Source organism: Mustela putorius, unplaced genomic scaffold (assembly GCF_011764305.1).
Source record: "Mustela putorius furo isolate JIRA1106 unplaced genomic scaffold, ASM1176430v1.1 tig00000592_pilon_pilon_pilon, whole genome shotgun sequence".
Taxonomy (NCBI): Eukaryota; Metazoa; Chordata; class Mammalia; order Carnivora; family Mustelidae; genus Mustela; species Mustela putorius.
The window spans coordinates 7138327-7156724 of NW_025421426.1; the positions used below are offsets into that span (position 1 = coordinate 7138327).

The following is an 18398-nucleotide window of genomic DNA, read 5'->3' on the forward strand; positions in this document are numbered from 1 at the left end:
AAGGCAAAGGAAACAAAAGCAAAACTGAACTTTTGGGATTTCATCAAAATCAAAAGCTTCTGTACAGCAAAGGAAACAGTCAGCAAAACAAACAGGCAACCCATGGAATGGGATATATTTGCAAATGACACTACAGACAAAGGGCTGCTATCCAAGATCTATAAAGAACTCCTCAAACTCAACACTCAAAAAACAGATAATCATGTCAAGAAATGGGCAGAAGACATGAACAGACACTTCTCCAAAGAAGACATACAAATGGCTAACAGACACATGAAAAAATGTTCATCATCATTAGCCAGCCATCAGGGAGATTCAAATCAAAGCCACATTGAGATAGACCTTACACCAGTTAGAATGGCCAAAATTAACAAGACAGTAAGCAAAAGTGTTGGAGAGGCTGTGGAGAAAGGGGAACCCTCTTATACTGTTGGTGGAATGCAAGTTGGTGTAGCCACTTTGGAGAACAGTGTGGAGATTCCTTAAGAAATTAAAAATAGAGCTTCCCTATGACCCTGCAATTGCACTACTGGGTATTTACCACAAAGATACAGATGTAGTGAAATGAAGGGCCATCTGTACCCCAACGTTCATAGCAGCAATGGTCACAATCGCCAAACTGTGGAAAGAGCCAAGATGCCTTCAATGGACGAATGGATAAAAAAGATATGGCCCATAGATACTATAGAATATTATGCCTCCTTTAGAAAAGACGAATACCCAACTTTTGTATCAACGTGGATGGGACTGGAGGAGATTATGCTGAGTGAAATAAGTCAAGCAGAAAGAGTCAATTATCATATGGTTTCACTTACTTGTGGAGCATAAGGAATAACATGGAGGACTTTAGGAGAAGGAAAGGAAAAGTGAATTTGGGGAAATCAGAGGGGGGAGATGAACCATAAGACACTGTGGACTCCGAGAAACTAACTGAGGGTTTTAGGACAGTAGGGGAATGGGTGAGCCTGGTGGTGGATATTAAGGAGGGCTCGGATTGCATGGAGCACTGGGTGTGGTGCATAAACAGTGAATCTTGGAACACGGAAAATATAAAATAAATTTTTTTTAAAAAAGATGTCCTATGAACTAAATGCTTATATTCCCCTGAAATTCCTGCATTGAAGCCCTGCCCCCCAAAGTGATGGCAGGTGCAGTGGGACCTTTGGGAGGTGCTCGGTCTCAAAGGCAGAGCCCTGTGAATGAGCTCAGCACCCATACAAGAGACCCCAGGGAGCTTCCTAACCCCTTCCACTGAGTAAGGACCCAACAATCTAGGAAGGGGGACCTCCCTAGACACCCAATCTGCCTGCACCATCTTCTTGGCCTTCCCTGGCCCCCAAATGGTGAGAAATAAACATGGTGTTTATAAGCCCTCCGGTTCCGTGTTTCCTTCTAGTGGCCCAACAGACTAAGTCAGTTGCTTGAGGTAACACACATAAAAAACTTCCAGCAGTGCCTGACACACAGGAAGTCCTCGATAAATTTTGCTCAGGGGAGAATAAATAAATAAAAGAATAAAAATATAGTACAAAATGTCTTCAAGCGAGGGGATAAAACTAGACTGAGACAAAACTCAGATATCTTTCCTTCAACAACCTCCATATAGAGATCATTCCGTCTGACAAATTCCAGCCCCCCCTCCGGGGGTAAATGACGAATCCCAGCCTCTGGCATCACCCAAAGTGTTTTATTTCACTTTCTTCCGGCCCCAGGCTGCAGAGTTACGTGTGCGGCCTCCAGATCCTTATACCTGGGTTTGAAATTATAGACACTGGCTCTGCCACTAACTCTATAACCTGGGGCCAAATACTTCATTTCCCTGCCTCAGTTTCCTCACTGTGAAATGAGGACAGTCTTGCCCTGAGGCTTGAAGTAAAAAACCATAAGGTATTTAGACTGTGCCCGGAATATCCGTCCAATGGAATGTAATGGAATTGATTTCATATTTTAAAGGGCCTTGCAAAATGTAGGATCCCGTGCACAGGCGTGTTGTTGCTACTTTTTGTACCCGGTGCATGCGAGCTTGTGCAGGCGGGATGGTCAAAACCAAGCCACTCTTCCTGGCTGGTTTCCAGGTATTTGCACACAGTTATATTTGTGTAATCCAGGTTTCCCCATGAGATGACCCGCCAGACCCTTGCTTCTTCCTACTTCCCTAATGGGAAGTTCAATCTCTTCTGGGTTCCTAACTCCAGTTCATTTCCAGGTGCTTCCCTCTGTGCTGCGCGCCCCCACCTGCCCGTGGCTGCACAGCACGCATGCGCCTTCACGCCCTGGAGCTGCCCGCAGAGACAGGGCCGGGAGTGCCTCCTCCATCCTCCCAGGGCGGTTCTCTGCAAAACACCATGTCCACGCGGAGCGCTGGTACAGCGGTAGAGGCGTTACAAAGCCCTCATTTATACACTCGGCCCATCATGGATTCGTTAATTCCTTCAGCAAATATCTATGATGCCAGTTATGTGCCAGGCACCGTTCTAGGTGCGAGGTCATGGGGCCTGCCCTACGTAAGAGAAAAAGGAAAAAAAAAAATTGCTTGTTTCTTTTGGAAAATGTTTATTTTGTATCATGAGGAGCATCTGTGGCTCCAAAATTTTGTTCACAGGAGGGTCTTAGAAGCAGCGATTTTTTTGTGGAAGGGGGAACAATGGAAACCTTGATGGTTTCTGCAGGTCCTGATCGCCCCTCCTTAGGAAAGGGCAGAAAGCGGCTTCTTCCTGTCCCCTCGAAGCTCAGTGGTGCCGGGGGAGGCACTCTAGACAATTGCTGTGCACGGAAGAGGCATCACGGGTCACATCACAGAAGCATTTCCCCCAAGTGCAGCCACATTAGGGCTCTCTGTCCTGCACGGTGATGGTGACAGCGGGTGCTGTGAGGTCTGCCCCGCCGGATGGGAGCCGCCTGGACAGCTGAGCCTAGGACTCCACCCTCGAGGTCACCTCCATTCTACATGAGAAAGAAAAATAAATCCTGGTATGTTCAACAATGGCCATTTGGGGGTTATTCTACTGAAGCACATCCCAGCCGTTCCTGACTAATGCGCAGCTAGGGGCGAGAGGAGAGGAAGCTTGGGATACTGGCTCGAGGCCGTTGGCAGAGCCTCACACCGGCTGCCTGGAGCGTGTGTCCTGCATAAATCCTAGTAAAATGCTTCCTAGAGACCTTACTTGACTTCGTGTATATTCTTCTTAGCATTATATTACGTGGGATGGCATTGAGCGCACACTGATGGATATTACCAGATGATTCCTTTCCAAACCATTCCCTGGAACCACGATTAATTAAAAAATAATAAATAATAATAGAATAATGAAACACTTTCCCCTTTAAATGAAAGAATATTAAATATTAATTAATGGACTCAGGAATGCAAGTGTTTAAGGGTTTCTCAAGGGCTAACTCTTATTGCGACTTAATTAAGGAGCTGGGCTGAGAAGCGCCGGGCTATTTAACAGAGGTTGACAGGGCCTGGGTGACTCTGGCTGCACAGAGACGCGGCCTGTATTAGTCTTCCTCGCTTCTATGAAAGCAAAGTAGGTTTGTGTTCCACGTGGGGACAAATCCATTTGTCACTGTGAAACCTCTAAGGACAGGGATGTCCATTTCAAACCTAATTTGCAGCCATCTCTTCATGGTGGTGGTCTGGGACTGGAATTCATCGGCCCGGCCCAGGCTTTGTTCGGTTCCTCTATGCAAATATGTAGTGTCTGCAGTGAAATTTCCATAACACGCTAACAATTTGTTTTCCCTGAGATCTCCTCTATTTGTCACAGGCTTGGACCCAGGCCCATAAAGATATGTCACTCTTGCCCCTTTTATAATGGTTTTATGCAAATAATATCCAAGCCTTGGTTCTATGGTGATGATTTGCAGGAGAAAGAATCCTGGAGGACAGAAGACAACAGAGGAGAGAGACGGGGAGGAGTAGGGGGTGGGAGGGTGGGGGGTGCTAGGGTTGGGGAGGGGAGTGATGGAGAGATGGGGTCTTAGAGGGCATGGAGGGAGAATGGAAGGGAAGTGTGAGGCCTCCATGAGCAAACAAAAATTTATCTAATACTCCACCCCATGGCGGGATGGTGACGGAGATGTTGCTGCTGAGTACCTCCCAGCGTCGTTGTGAAGGACAAAGGACATCATGAAAAATACCGTGGAAAGAGCCCAGGGTTCCCTCCCCAATATTCGCTATTCCTGTATGAGCTCAGAGAGAGAAGCCAGGCCAGCTAGTGAGGGAACAGAGGATTTTTAAATTGAAGCCAGCTTACTCCTGGGGGCACATTTCCCAAGAGGACATGGGCACAGAAAGTCAGACTCGGTAGGCTAGTGTTCCCACTACTGACCTACTTGAGAACAGGCAGGATCTTCCCCCATCCAGAGCCTTCCCACAGTGCCTTGCTTGGAGCTCTGCAAACCTCCTACACGTGAAAAAAGGGGGCAGCTTCCCATACTGGGGTCTGGGACAAGTGCCCTCTAATTAAGACTCCCTGATTCCCTCCACCCACGTCCCTATGATATGCATTCCGTGGAAAATGTTGTTGGATGTCTCGTAATTATTTATCCAAATTTACTATAGGTTTATGTTGTTCTCATCAGGTGGGTGTTACTAATCATTCCAATAAGAACTCAATCCAGGTGGAATGTTGAACATGCTTAATTTATAAGTAAGGCAATTGATAGGAAAAGAATATATTGAAATAAAGTATTGGGGCAAGTGGAAGAGATAGTTCCAAGGAGAAACAGGGGATGATACACATTATTAATGGTTAAGAAAACTCAATATATTTTTTTAAAGGACAGTGGATATTACAGAGAGATCATATTTAGCCTTTACTGGACTTAAAAGAATGGTGCAACACTTTTATTGCAAAATATCAACATTTACACTACTCTGTCATTTACACAACTTTGTCATGTTCGTCCTTTGCATTTGACTCAATTTTTTCCCCAGAAGAGCTGTTTGCTGAGAACACAATTCCTTTAAACCTCTCCTCTTGTGCCTTCCTTCCATGACTGGCTTTTCCTTTCAGGGCTCATTTTTCACAAAGAATATGCATTTGTATTAATTCATGAGAATGAGACCATGTGGATGAGAGTGAAGCCTGGGTCTTTGTGGGAGTCAAGATCCCGGGTGGAGAATGGGCTGGCCTCTCCCAGGAGCTAGGAGGCCCTCGCCCACCAGCAGCTCTGCCGAACGAGAGAGGGATTATGGCCTCACAAGCTGCAACATCACTGCCCCTCCTGGGATGTGGTGGTTTTGAGGGCTGATCTCCGAATATCTCCTGTTTCCACCCAGACTCTTCCCCGCCTCCTTGGAAGGTGGGTACAGTCGTGTGACTAACTTCTACCCTGACATGGGGGAGGAAGTGACTGCGTCCCGCTTTGGGCAAATCTTTTCTAAGCCACTCTCCCTTAAGCCATGGGATCTTCTTCCTCCGTGAGCCCGGGTCCCAGTGTTCGCAAGTCCTAGCTGGCCCTGAGGCAGAAATGCAGCCTTTGCCAGAATGAACTACCTCCTCTTGGGAACCACTGAGATCTGGGTCATGTTTGTTACCGCAGTGGAACTTCCCTGTCCTGGTTGCACTCAAGAGTCGTCTCGCAAAATTAGAAACTCCAGATGTGAAGTCTGGGAAGCACCCTTGTTTTCTCTCCAGCTCATGTCTATAACGGCTTCTTTTTCATCTCCAAAACCCGCAGGCTTTGATCAAGTCAAATCTGTGTACCTGGGTTTTTTTGGAATAAATGTTACAAACTGGAAAAAAAAAATTGCATTTCTCCTCTGCCTTGCCTTCAGCAAGGACCCAGAAATTCATTACTGTGATGGTTCATTTTATGGGGCAACTTGACTAGTCAGGGAGTGTCCAGATATTTAATTAAATGTTATTTCTGAGTGTGCCTTTGAGTGTTTCCGGATGAGATTAGCATTTGAATCAGTGGATGGAGGAAAGCAGATTGATTGCAAATGTGGATGGACATCGTCTAACCCCAGGGAGGGCCTGAGTAGAACAAAAAGGTGGAAGAAGGGAGAGTTTGTTGTTTGTGCCTGTTTGAGCTTGGACATCAGTCTTCTCCTGCCCCTGGACTGGGACTTGCACCATTGGCCCCCCTGGTTCTCAGGCTTTTGGACTCAGACTAGACTTTCACCACCAGCTTTCCTGGGCCTCCAGCTTGCTGACAGCAGATCATGGGACTTCTCAGTCTCCATAACCATGTGGGTCAATTCCTTACAATAAATTGTACACACACGCACGCATGCTGCCATCTCCCACTAGTTCTGTGTATCTGGAGAGCCCTGACCAATGCAACACCCCCGCGGGCTCTTGCTGCTTCTCGTGGATATTTCAATATTGCGTCGGCAATGACTTCTTTATTCCTGCCTTCTCTGACCTTTGTGACATTGCTTGAAAATCCCATTTCCTGCTCTGACCCAGGGTCAGGGGGTCTCATCAATAAGCAGGCCTGGTGTCCATCAAAGCTCTCTATTAAATAAGAATGTAAACATGAAGGTCATTCCAACAGAAACACTATGTGCAGCTAATGGAGACCAGAGAAAGTGATTCATTAGCCCAGAAAACTCGGGGAAACTGATTAGTGAGTTCAAAAGGACATGACCCGTTATTCCACGAAAGCACACACAGACTCAGACGCCGGCCTGGATGCGCTGGTTCACTTGATGAATGGCCAGCCCTGAAGGCTGGTGGGAACCTTTGCTCCTTTAAGTCAACCGAACAGCCCATTTACACATCTTTTTGAAATCTCCATTTTAGACAATGAGTTTCTGGCTCAATGGTGGTAAACTAACTGAAAATCTCACTTTGGGACTAGAAAGCTATCTTCCTACCATCATATAAATGTTTCCCCATCTATCTGGGGTCTTGACCGATCAGGAACCCAACATTAAAAAAGTTGAGGGAAACCAGACCACCTGATCCAGCATCAAATTCCTGAATGATGTCAGTGCCACTGCGGGGACCCTTTGGCCATGCATCATCACATTCCGAAGGTTCTAGTTTTAAGTCATTCTCATTTTCTCCACTGTTGGACTAATTAAAGCTATCCTAAGCTATGCGCATGCTGTCTTAAAGGGACAGGACACCTTCTGGCAGAGTGAAGGGAGACCATGATAGCTTGATGACTTCTCACAGAACCAGCTAAATCTGGAGACTGATATTAACCAGCTAACCTGTGTAACATCTGAGACCTTCCACAAATCGTCACCTTCCTCCCCAACAGCCATGTATCTGTAATCCTACCTGACTGCTCCTTCCAGGCTGAGACACTAAATACTCTTTTTTAAATTCAAACATCATATAACTCAAAGATTTTATCAGTCAGGACTCCTAGTTGCGCACAATAACAACAAAGAACCTCAATTAAATAGCTTTGAATTAAAGGAATCTATACGATCAGGTAACTACGAAGCACAAGGAGTACTTAGTCTTGGGCACAACTGGATCCCGCAGTTCAGATGACGTCACCAGGTCCCAACTAGTGTCCCCTGGTCTCTGGGCTCCTCCTTCCCCTCTCAGGTTCACCCCTAGAATCTCCGGTCCTTGACTGCAGGACAGACAAGAGTCTGCCATGCCCCCGGAAGCCACTACAGCCGCCTCATGGCATCTCATTGGTCCCGAGTGCGTCACATGCCGATCCCTGCACCAATCACAGTTGCCAGGAAAGGAAACCCAGATGAGCCTGTTCCACGCTACATCGAGGGCTGGTCAAACCATGTAGGCAAGAGCATGGGCGTGGGGGGTGGGGGGGGTAGGGGGAGTGTTCCCAGGGGTTTGGTTACCAAAAGTACAATGGATTCTGATTAGCCCAAAAAATTAATATATATTACAAAAACCATATTCATTAACTAAACACACAAGAAACTAAACGCACAGAAACAAGATTTTACTATCCTTCTGTCTGAAGGTGAACCCCATGGACATCTTCACAGAGTTGACTTCTCAGATTAGGTACCTGTGACCTTGGAAAGAGAAATCCCCTACTGTTGGGACACGGAACAGGAAAGTTTGGACTATAAAAAGGAAGAAAAAGGTCTCAAGATACAGTCCTGACCGAGACAGCACGGCGCTAAGCAATGGTGGCGACCAGCAAGAAAGGAAGGAGAGGTTTAGACAGGGATCATCACTATCAATTACAATGTAATGGCAAGGAGAACTACCACTGGCAAAGGGCTTCTTCTGTGCCACCAGTGCAGTCACTCGACAGATATTACCACATTCACATCTCACGATTCTCTGAGGGTCTGCTATTTTTACCTCCATGTTATAGGGAAGACAACGGAGACACAGGGGGCTTAAGTAAATTACCCAAAGTCACAGCAACTAGCGATGACATTGAGACTTGAAACTAGGCCCTCTGCACCAAGTTCACATACTCGAAAAAAAACACATAGTGAAGAATAGCCCAGAACCAGAGAAACAGAACAGCGCTGCTTGGAAGAGGATGCTGAACTCCTTAGATCAAATCCTCTTACTCTAGATGGGGAAACGGAGGCCTCCATACTTTGGCTGCTCTACTACCCTGGAGTGTTCCGGAGATCTCTTCTCTCTATAGTAGTGTGTGGCAGGAAATGCAAACCAAACTTGTTTCAGCAAGAAGAGAGTTTGTTAGCTTCCCAAACTAAACATCGAAGTGTTGTGCTGGTTTCAGGCATGGCTAGATTCTGGACTCAAGGACAACAAGGCTCGGTTTCCCTGGTGCTTTGGCGCTCTCGGCCGCTGTGTTTGCTTCCTTCTCAGGTTCTGGGTGGCGAGGGTTGTGCGGCCCCTCCTGCCCCTTCCTCTGAGTTCAACTCAGCAGAAAAGAGCTAGGAGTACCCAGGTAAAGTCCTGAGACTCATTCCGATTGGGTCACCTTAGGTCACGTGCTCACCCTTGATGAAACACTGTGGCCAGGGCGCACCACGCAATGATTGGCTTAGCTCTAGAAATGCTGTGTGTTGATTGGCTTAGCCCTGACAAAAAAACGCTACACGCGATTGGCTTAGTTCTCGGTCTTGGGCTTCTCGGACTTCCCAGATCAAATGGATTAAAGGAGCTGGAGGGAACAGTCTCCAAAGGAAAGTGGAAGGGAGGGGTGCAGGGTGGGTGGTATAAGAAGGTTCTGTTTTCCAAAACACTGAGAGAGAGAGATGCAGGAGTTTAAAAACAGCTATTCACAATGCCCAGTCTCCTATGTAAGAAAAGTTCGATTCTTTTCTAATATTATTTGGAAGCAATCAAAATACATATGACCCACAGTGACCTCCTCCAGAAAGTCATCTGTATCTTTCAGACTCATCTGTTTGTGTTTGGAAAAAATGGATTTGAAATCACTGACCTATTGTTTATGGGGGTCTGTTGAGGCAGCAGTGACCGGTGAGTTCACGTGTTGGCATGCATTTATGAAACACCTTTTCTGCCTTAGAAGATGGGACTGTTCCTTCTCCTCAGTCCCTGGGACATGCCGGAACACAGAATAATCCTTCAATGGAAACTGAGTGTGGTACAAGACCTCTGCAGAAGAAGGAATTGAGACACGCCCTAGATAGACCTTGCCTTCCCCAGGGAAAATGTCCACATAAGGGAGCTTTCTCAGTGTGATGATCTGTGATCCCTCATGAGAATTCAGTTCAAGCTTTTATAGGGGCCCCTCCAAGGGTGAAGAATACATCTTCCATGTCAACACAGTGCCTAGTTCAACACCCATGCTGGATAAATGGGAGTTGATGGCTGGGAATGAATTTTCCTACTTTGGGATTAGCTACCTAACAAAGGGGTCATGCCCAACCCCCTCTTCAAGATCGAATTGTTCAAGGTAGGGCTGGGTACACGGTGGGAGGAAGACACCCTCCACCTTTGGTATATTCCCCGGATGGCTGTATCAGTCAGGGATCTTTGGCTGCGGCCCACAGACACTGGGTCCAGCCAGCTTAAGCAAAGAAAGGAGTTCCTGGAAGGAAGTGGGTTAGCTCAAAAAAGGAAGCTAAAAGGCGAGCATTGAGTCATGTCTGAGGTTCCACAAAGAGGAAACAAAGATGATTTTTTCAGAACAGCACAGCGAGTCTAGTCATTTTCAGACTGCATTTTCCCCTTCAGATTCTATCACCTATCACCTGACCCAGCTAGGATCATATCCCCACTCTGGCTTGTGGGGACAGGAAGGCCATCTTCATCAAATAGTCCCACCAGGGCTACACCTAATGGGGAAGGGTCTCTCTCCAAAAGAAAATCCAGAGGTTTTACCAAAAGTGGGGATGGCCCAAAAGGTCAAACACGATGGCCTGCCTGTCCTCTGGGTCCCTACCTCCATTCTACCTCTTCCTTTATTTGCCCAGAAAAGCAAGTTCCTTTCTCTCCCCGATAAATACCTGAGTGAGTCTTGGGCAAATGCCCAGGGACCAGCTGTTCATTGCAGCTTTGTCTGTGATAGTGAAACACATAGCGTCTGCTTGACTATCCATCGACTGAAGACAACAGCACAGGGACAGAGATGAAAATAAACGAGAAAAAATAGGTATCAACAAGAGTCCAGCTCAAAAGACATTATAGTAAATAAAACTAAGTAGATTGCAGAATACAAATAATAATAGCATTTATGCCAAGTAACATACATAACATTTGGGAGTATAAACAAATTATTAAAAGTATAAATCCCATGGATTTCCCTCCCTCTCCCCAAGAAGTAGCCACTCCCCTAATTTTGTTAGTAATAGGAAGGTTCAAGTGCAGTCAGATTTCTGATCATAGAGCAGTGAGTACCCAGAGGCTTTGTGACCTAACAATTTTCCAGATGTATAAAATAATGCTTTTAAAAAACCTCAGGCTGCAAGTGTACAACCCCTGGCTAGGGCATTGTCTGCTTTGCTCTGAGATGATTTCTGTCCCCTGCGTCTGCGTGTCTTTCTTAGATACCCCTGACTGTGAACAGCTTCGCTCATTCCACCAGCAGCCGACTCACCCCTGCTCCCCTTCTCAGGATCCCTGTGGTTATTTGTGCTGTGCTGCTGGGGACTGAAGATGCCCTCCCCGCCACAGCCCTGGGTTGCATTGTAATTTGTCTATTGATCGTCAGTCAGAATTCAGGAAGGAGCTGCAGGCACGGCCGTCTCCCCACGGGGACCTGGACATCATCCAGCCACACAGAACAAGAGATCAATGGCCAGATCCCGTCTGTGCTGGGATCTGCGAAGGGCCCCCAGGTCTGTGCAGGAGGACACAGGAGCTCTGATGCTCACAGAGAGAACTGCATTAGGACCCAGTGTCCCTGCCCTATCTCTATCTCGGGGCCAGAGTGGCAGAACCCTGAGTTCCCCTCACTCCTACAGGCTGAGGGTTCCATTCACAGATTTCTGCCCTCGAGGCTCTCTCCCAGCTGGGATGGCTGAGCCTGCCCCGTAGCAGGGGCTTCTCTGGACAGCCATGTGGGTCTGTCTCTGGGGGTGCAGCAGAGCTCAGAATTGGGGAACCGGGAAGGAAGAGAAAGGCTAGTAGACACCACACAAGCTCCCATCCTCCCCGCGTCTCCTGGAGCCATACACGGATCTATACTAAGAGGAGAGAGAAGGGGAGAGAGAATGAATGCCACCTCCTATCACGGAGCATTCCTGGTTGTGTTGGGGCTGGCCTGACCAATAAAAGATTCTGAAGACTTTTAAGTCTAGAATGGCTGTTAATAACCAGAAGCTCCTGCAGTACTTAACAGAACAAAGACACCTACCCCCAGGCAGAAGTGGAAGATCAATTGCAATGTTGGGAAAGGTTTATACAGCCTCTGAGTCAACAAGAAAAACTCCAGTGAAAATCAAAGTGTCAATATATGTGTTGAATATTCCCTTGGAGCTCTGCTCTATATTAGATGAATCTGAAGTGAGAAAATATATTCACTCAACTGTGCTTGGATATCAGTAACCACATATCTGATTAACACAAACTTAAAGAAGCATATTTATTGTCCCCTGTGACAGAAGTGATGATTGATTTAGCTTAACTACATTTGTCTTTTTGCTCTGCCCCGCCGGCAGGCTTGGCTTGGTTCTTAAGCACATCTCCTCATGATCGCAGAATGGCTCCTTCTGTGCTAGCCATCTTGTCCTCAACCAATTCTTTTCAAAGCCAGGAAATAAAAGAGTTTCTTCTTGTGCGTCCATTTTATTGAAGATGAAAACCTTCCTAGAAGGTTCTTCAGACCCCAGAATAAATGAACTCTCCTGTTACATTAGTCAGACTTGTGTCCCATGGACACCGTTGGCGACAGTGGAGGCTGGACAAGATGTTCCTGGCCTGCAGTTCGCTAAAGTGGGAGGAGCGCCATGCTCCTCCCAACAGGGAAACTGAGGCTAAAGCTGGGTAGGTGATGCTTCACTCCCACCCCTGAAAGGCAGGGAAGACCTATAGTTCCATCTCCTTTCACAAGGGCTGTGTGGATATTTGGGCAGGACAATTCTTTACTACGAGGGTTTGTCTCTTCCATGGAAAGTCATACGGTAGCGTTCTGATCCCACACACTAAATGGGAGAAAGGACATCAGCCATCAATCATTGTGACACTCCAGAACTCCCCTAGAAACATCCAAATGCTCTCTGATGCACTCTGCCCTCAGTCTGTACCAAGGATTCTTAAAATGTGTGAACTGTGTCTCCAGGATTCAGAGACAATGGCCAGGGTGGGTGCGGGGGCAGGACTCACCCCCAGGGAACTCTTGTTTCTGGTTTATTTCACAAATTGAGTTTTTATAATGGGTTTTTCTTTGATGAAAATGTTTACACCTAGAAATAGTTGTGAAGGACTACATGAATCTAGAGCAGAGTCATGTGACCAGTGAATTCGAAACTGCCTTTTACAAAGTAAGAAGAATTGGTCAACATGGTTATTTTACTGAGCAAATATTCTGATTAAATTTGTGATGGTTGGTGGAATAAATTTGGGCTGGTTGATAGGCTGCATTTTCTTTTATTTGCCACTTTTAGGAGGCCTCCGTCTCCCAGATTCATCCCTCATTCACACCAGAGATGGGTCTTAGAAACCTGTGTGTGCTGACCTCAACGTTATAGAAAACTGAAACATTTCAGGCAAAGGAATTCTGGCTGCCTAGCCAAATTGGTTTTGTTTTGGGGTTTGTGTTTGTTTGTTTGTTTGTTTGTTTTCTTTCCTTCTTCTTCCTTTAATTCCTAAATTTATGGAATGCTGTAGAGAGTGGAGAGCTCAGGGTTGCACTGTTTCTTTCTTCCTTGAAAATAGGAAAAATAAAACTTGGCTAGAGTTGAGTGCCTCTTAATCCCCAATAGAAATCTGACATTTTCATTTCGCTTTTTCTGCCTCTCGAATCTTCACGTAGCCTGAGGTGGGGGTGGGGTCCACGCAGCAGAGTATTACAGTAATCCCACCAGATAATAACCAAGGCATGCCTGAGGGTTTCGGGGAGACTGAAAGGTCCCAAGCCCATCCCTTTTCCAAAGTGATGAAAAGTTGATCTGGGCAGGGTACCAAGTGTCACTTATCAGATTCCAAGTGGCATTGTCCTTGGCGCCTGGCCCTGGGGGGGGGGGGGGGGGGGGGGGGGGGGGGGGGGGCTTTGTAGAGGGTAGGCTCCATCACCCAAGCAGGAGGGGTGACCCAGCACCAGGCTCTGGGGGATTTAGGATCCCTGGCGCAGTTCCTGGCTGGGATTGCTATTTGGTTCTGGCAAGGACCAGGGCTCCATGGAGATGAGGAAACAGACAAAATGACTCATCTTGGCTCCGAGCCCAGAATATGTATGCTAATGCCTTCGTGCAGACAAAAATAAGATTATAGAGATAGTGAGTGCACAAAAATGCCCAACCTCAAATAATACCTCCCTTTAGTCCATCAACACGGAGACGCAACAATTTGCTGAGATCCAGAGTCAAAGAGAAAATCATCACATGAGTAAAGTTGTCTATGAAGTCAGTTTTCCCCTCCGCACACCCCACACTCCTCTGGACCGACGTTGCCAGGGCTCACCAATATCCCCGCCTCCCCACTTCTTCTCCACCCACTGGAGGCTCCGACTCCCAGACCCGCCTCGGGACACGTGACCGCTCCCGGCCAATGAAATCCTAGAGAAAGTGACAAGCGCCTTGTCCCAGCAGAATCTGGAAGAGCAGGATTGTGATTTGCTCTGCTCCCTTCTTGTGCCACAGGGGCGCTCACGGGGCTGTGTATGAGATGGCGCAGCCTCCATCCGACTGAGCTACTGAGTGACTGAGATCAGAGCCCCCCAAAGAGCCCACCTTAAACGCACCGTGGGAGTGAGAAGACTTGTGTTGTGTTAAGCCAATGGAGAGTTCAGTGTTGTTGCTGCAACATCTCCTCGCCCAGCCTGATTACTACGCCCAGTATCTTCCCCCACCATCCCCTATAGATGGATACATTGAAAGTCCATGAATCCCTCTAAACTTCGGTTCAAAAGATGATTGCTGTTCAACTTTCCTCCAGGCAAAAAAAAAAAAAAAAAAAAAAAATTAGAAGTGTCACAGAGGTGATAACTGCTGACTTGGGCAAATCAGTAGTACTTCCCCAATATTGAATCTGATGCACAGGAAAGAAGCATTTAGAAGTGCTGGCATCAGGGATGGACACTTTAATGGCTGTGTCAAAAGAGAGCTAAATTGGGTCACCTAGGTGGCTCAGTTGTTAAGTGTCTGCCTTTGGCTCAGGTCATGATCCCAGGGCCCCGGGATGGGAAGCCTGCTTCTCCTCCCACTCCCCCAGCTTGTGTTCCCTCTCCCACTGTGTCTCTCTTTCTGTCAAATAAATAAAATAAAATCTTTTAAAAGAGAGAAAGAGACCTAAATTTAGCAATAGTGTCTAGTGACAGGTAGGAATGAACCAGTGAGGCTTGGATGCATGGCGCCATGTGGGGGATTATCTGAGCTCCATAGCTGTCACCCACGCTGCAACTGTATTTCATCTTAAATCCATTAAGAAGCGGGAGGAGAAAACATAGAGAAAACATGTTCTACATGGAGGCTGGTCAACATGTTTTAACCACAACTGTAGAAATCAAAAGAACTCCCATTGCTTTTGTTCTCATAACGAATGAGCTATAAAGAGATGTGAGAGTTGGTGAACTGTAAGGATAAACCACCCAAACTGACTTTATTCTATTAAAAAACAACAACACCAACACTTGGCTCAGTGTAGAAGACGTGTTGATTTTGCTCCCTCCCAACCACACGCACTCACACTATTTTTAGTAACAAAACATTCCCCATATATTTTCCAGTCGCAAGTCACAACAAGTGAAAACACATGTCCGTGCAAACATGTGGACATCAGTGTTCATGGGGTTATTCATATGAATCAAGCAGTGGGAAAGATCCCAATAGGAGTGGGGGGGTTACAGAAACACACCCAAATTGCCATGTGTCCATATCATGGAATACTATTCAGCAATTAAAAGGGGGGGGGGCTGTTGATGCATACTTTGGAGGGATCTCACAGAATTCTGCTAAGGAAGAAGAGTTTGGCTTAAAAAGTCACATGCACGATTCACAGACCTGTACCCCCGGGGCTAATAATACAATATATGTTTATAAAAGAATCTTAAAAATTTAATTTAAAAAAAATGAAAAAAAAGTCACATGACATAGAATGCCATTTATAGGACATTCTTGTGATGGAAGCTCCAGAGTTTGGAGATCAGACCTATGGTTGCCAGCAGCTGGGGGGATGGAAGAAGGGTGGACAACAAAGGGGCCACACAAAGAGATTTCCAGGCTGATGAACCCGTATTGTATCCTGAGGATGGCAAGGATACTCACTTTACTTCCTGATGTGATAGCGTGTACATTTCTTCTTTTGCAAAGTGGCTCCTCCTTTGAACTGAAATGACAGATATTTTCTGCTCCTTTTCCATCTGCACAGAAAACATCATATTATAATGCATTGTTTTCATTTTGCCATAATAACAAATCTTTCTTTGAATCAATAACAAGAAAGCTCATCTCAGGAGTAATTTCCTGATCATCAAATTTTTGAATCTATATATTTTTAATTTGCCAACCCCTGCTGGCACGCCAGGTGGCGGGTATGCTAATCCCCGGAGATTTCACTGTGACTCTTCTAAGACTGATGCAAGTCGAACTTCAGATAACCTTCAATCGCATGCACTTGTTAAGAAGCATCATAGAATCCGGAAGTCAAAGAACTGGAGGGAATTTTAAGAATAATTAGAGTTGAGATACTGCTTAAATCACAGGGTAAAAGTTTAGAGGCTTTGTTAACAAAGTAAGCTGTTGGCAATGCAAAGCTTCACTCAGTCCTATGAAAAACTCCAGCTCTTCTAGAACTCATCCAGGAGAGTGAGCTTCCTGTCCCTCTCCCCAGCTATCTTTGATCTGGCACCTCTGATGTCCTCACTCCCCAATTATTTAGTTTGGATCAGGCATGGGTCTGAATTGCAAACAGCAGAATCCACTCCAGCTAACATGGGGGAAGCAAAACTTCCTTCTACCCTCTTTAGATTCTGTGGCCGGGCCTGAGAATTAAGCTGACCTAAGACCGATTAGCAAGGGAGAGCTTACACATTTTATTTAATATTTTTACGTGCACATGGGAGTCTTCAAAAAAAAATAATAATTACAGTCAAGACTCTAAGACGCCACTGGGCCCCATAGCTTATACCCCTTTTTAAACAAAGAATGATAAATAGTAAGGATGTGACAAGACAAAGTGGCTTGGACTAGGGGCAATGAATTGTGGGACAGTGACTAGGAGGTATATCGGGAAAACTAATGGAAGATGTAGGCTATGTTAGTAGGTTTGTTTGGACAGATCAATTTCGGCATTGACTCCCAGTCTCTGGCGATAAGAACGCTCTTCTCCCTGCAGGGAGGCCCATCTTTCTCATGGGAAATTTTATGACCTGCTTTTAGGCAGAAATGGGCAGTCGGAGAGCCCTTCCTGTCTCTGTGCTTTCTCAAATGCCTTCAGCTCAGAATCCTCAATAGGTCAAAGTGATGTATTAAGAGACGGCGTATTTCGAACCCCTTTCCTTGTTTAGGCCAGAAAGGAATTTATTTAGTGGCTGCCAGGATCTCCCCAAAGCCAGAGAATCAAACTCGGAGGAAGTAACCAGGAACAAGGCACGCTCCTTGACCTTGGCGTTGGGCATGGAGCCTGCGGTTCATGTCATTGGCGCTAAGGATGGGGTACAAGGGGGCAGCCTTCTGCCTCCTGGGTAGCTTCTGAGAACCCCAGATCTCTCGGCCACCCTCTCTGGAATGCACTCTGCCCACTGCCACCCCTCACCCGCTTCTCTCCTTGGCACTCAAGTCTTTGTCTTCAACTCATCGGTGGGATCCCCATCACACGTCCGCTTTCCGGCCGTGGGGGAGACTGGGAAGGTGGGTTCCTGGCTTCTCCTTTCAGGATGTGCAGACACAGAAATATCCCCCCCGAATGGAGAAGGGCTTTCTAAAGGTTCTGGAAGATCACACAGCATGGCAAATGTCCCCTCCCCGGCTACTCTCTGAGCCCAGCGTCCCAGCTCTGCTCTTGACCACAGCTACAACACTTTCAAAAATTGGCACAGGGGGGATGACAAATGCAGTGTTAAATTCCCAACTCCCTGCTGCCGAGATCGGGAGGCCAGAGCTAATGTTTGGTCGAGGAAAGTCACAGTATAAATTCCAGATGTTATTCCAGGAAAAGGTGTTTCTTGCATGAATGTGTGATTTTCATGTAATGAAAGCCGTTCTGTTTTAGAAGAGAAAGAGTCTAGTTTCCCCAGGGGAAAAAGAGAGAGAGAGAGAGAGAGATTGAGAGAGAGAGAATGTGTATGTGTGTGCACGTGCATGTGTCAAAGTCTAATCCTCAAAATGTTAAAAACATCATTTTGATGAATTGTATTATGTGATGATCATTTGTCAAATCTATTTAACGTCTCAGTGACATTATTACTGGGATGGCATAGCTGATTCGCAGTGGGATCTGCAAGCAAGTGTTCTGGGCAGGGACACAGGGATGGTGCAGTGCAACGTTAAGTGAGATACAACTACTGCAGGTTTTCCCGGGGCTACTACCACTATGGGGTTACCTTTAGTACTGTCGGGAAAGAAAAGGACATTTTGTATGTTACCATTTTTCTGTCTGTTATTCTCTACCTCTCCAGTATTGTGAAACATCGGGGCTGTGTCAATAGTCATGGGAAACCGAAAGTCCCATTTCGTTAGTGTCAGGTATCCTTTGCCATGGGCATGCGACAGTGCCCTCAACCCTGACATGAAAAGATCTCACAATCATCTTTACGCCTTATTCTCGAGTTTGGAATATTTTTTTCGGAACACCTGTGAAATTTTCTCCCGTCCCTCAAAGATAAGTATGTTGGTCTGACGGGAGCTTTCTCCCCTCGAATAGAGGCATCTAATCATTCATCTGTTCAACAAACACGTA

General features: G+C 46.3%; 1 long non-coding RNA gene across 1 annotated transcript; it reads right to left on the reverse strand.

Annotated features, from left to right (window-relative positions):
• Positions 1-2563: 2563 nt before the first annotated feature.
• Positions 2564-15856, reverse strand: LOC101688246. The gene is made up of 3 exons (XR_199027.3): positions 15767-15856; positions 10352-10447; positions 2564-2943 (listed from the first exon to the last, which is right to left on the reverse strand). It is a non-coding gene; the product is annotated as an uncharacterized LOC101688246 (long non-coding RNA).
• Positions 15857-18398: the final 2542 nt, after the last annotated feature.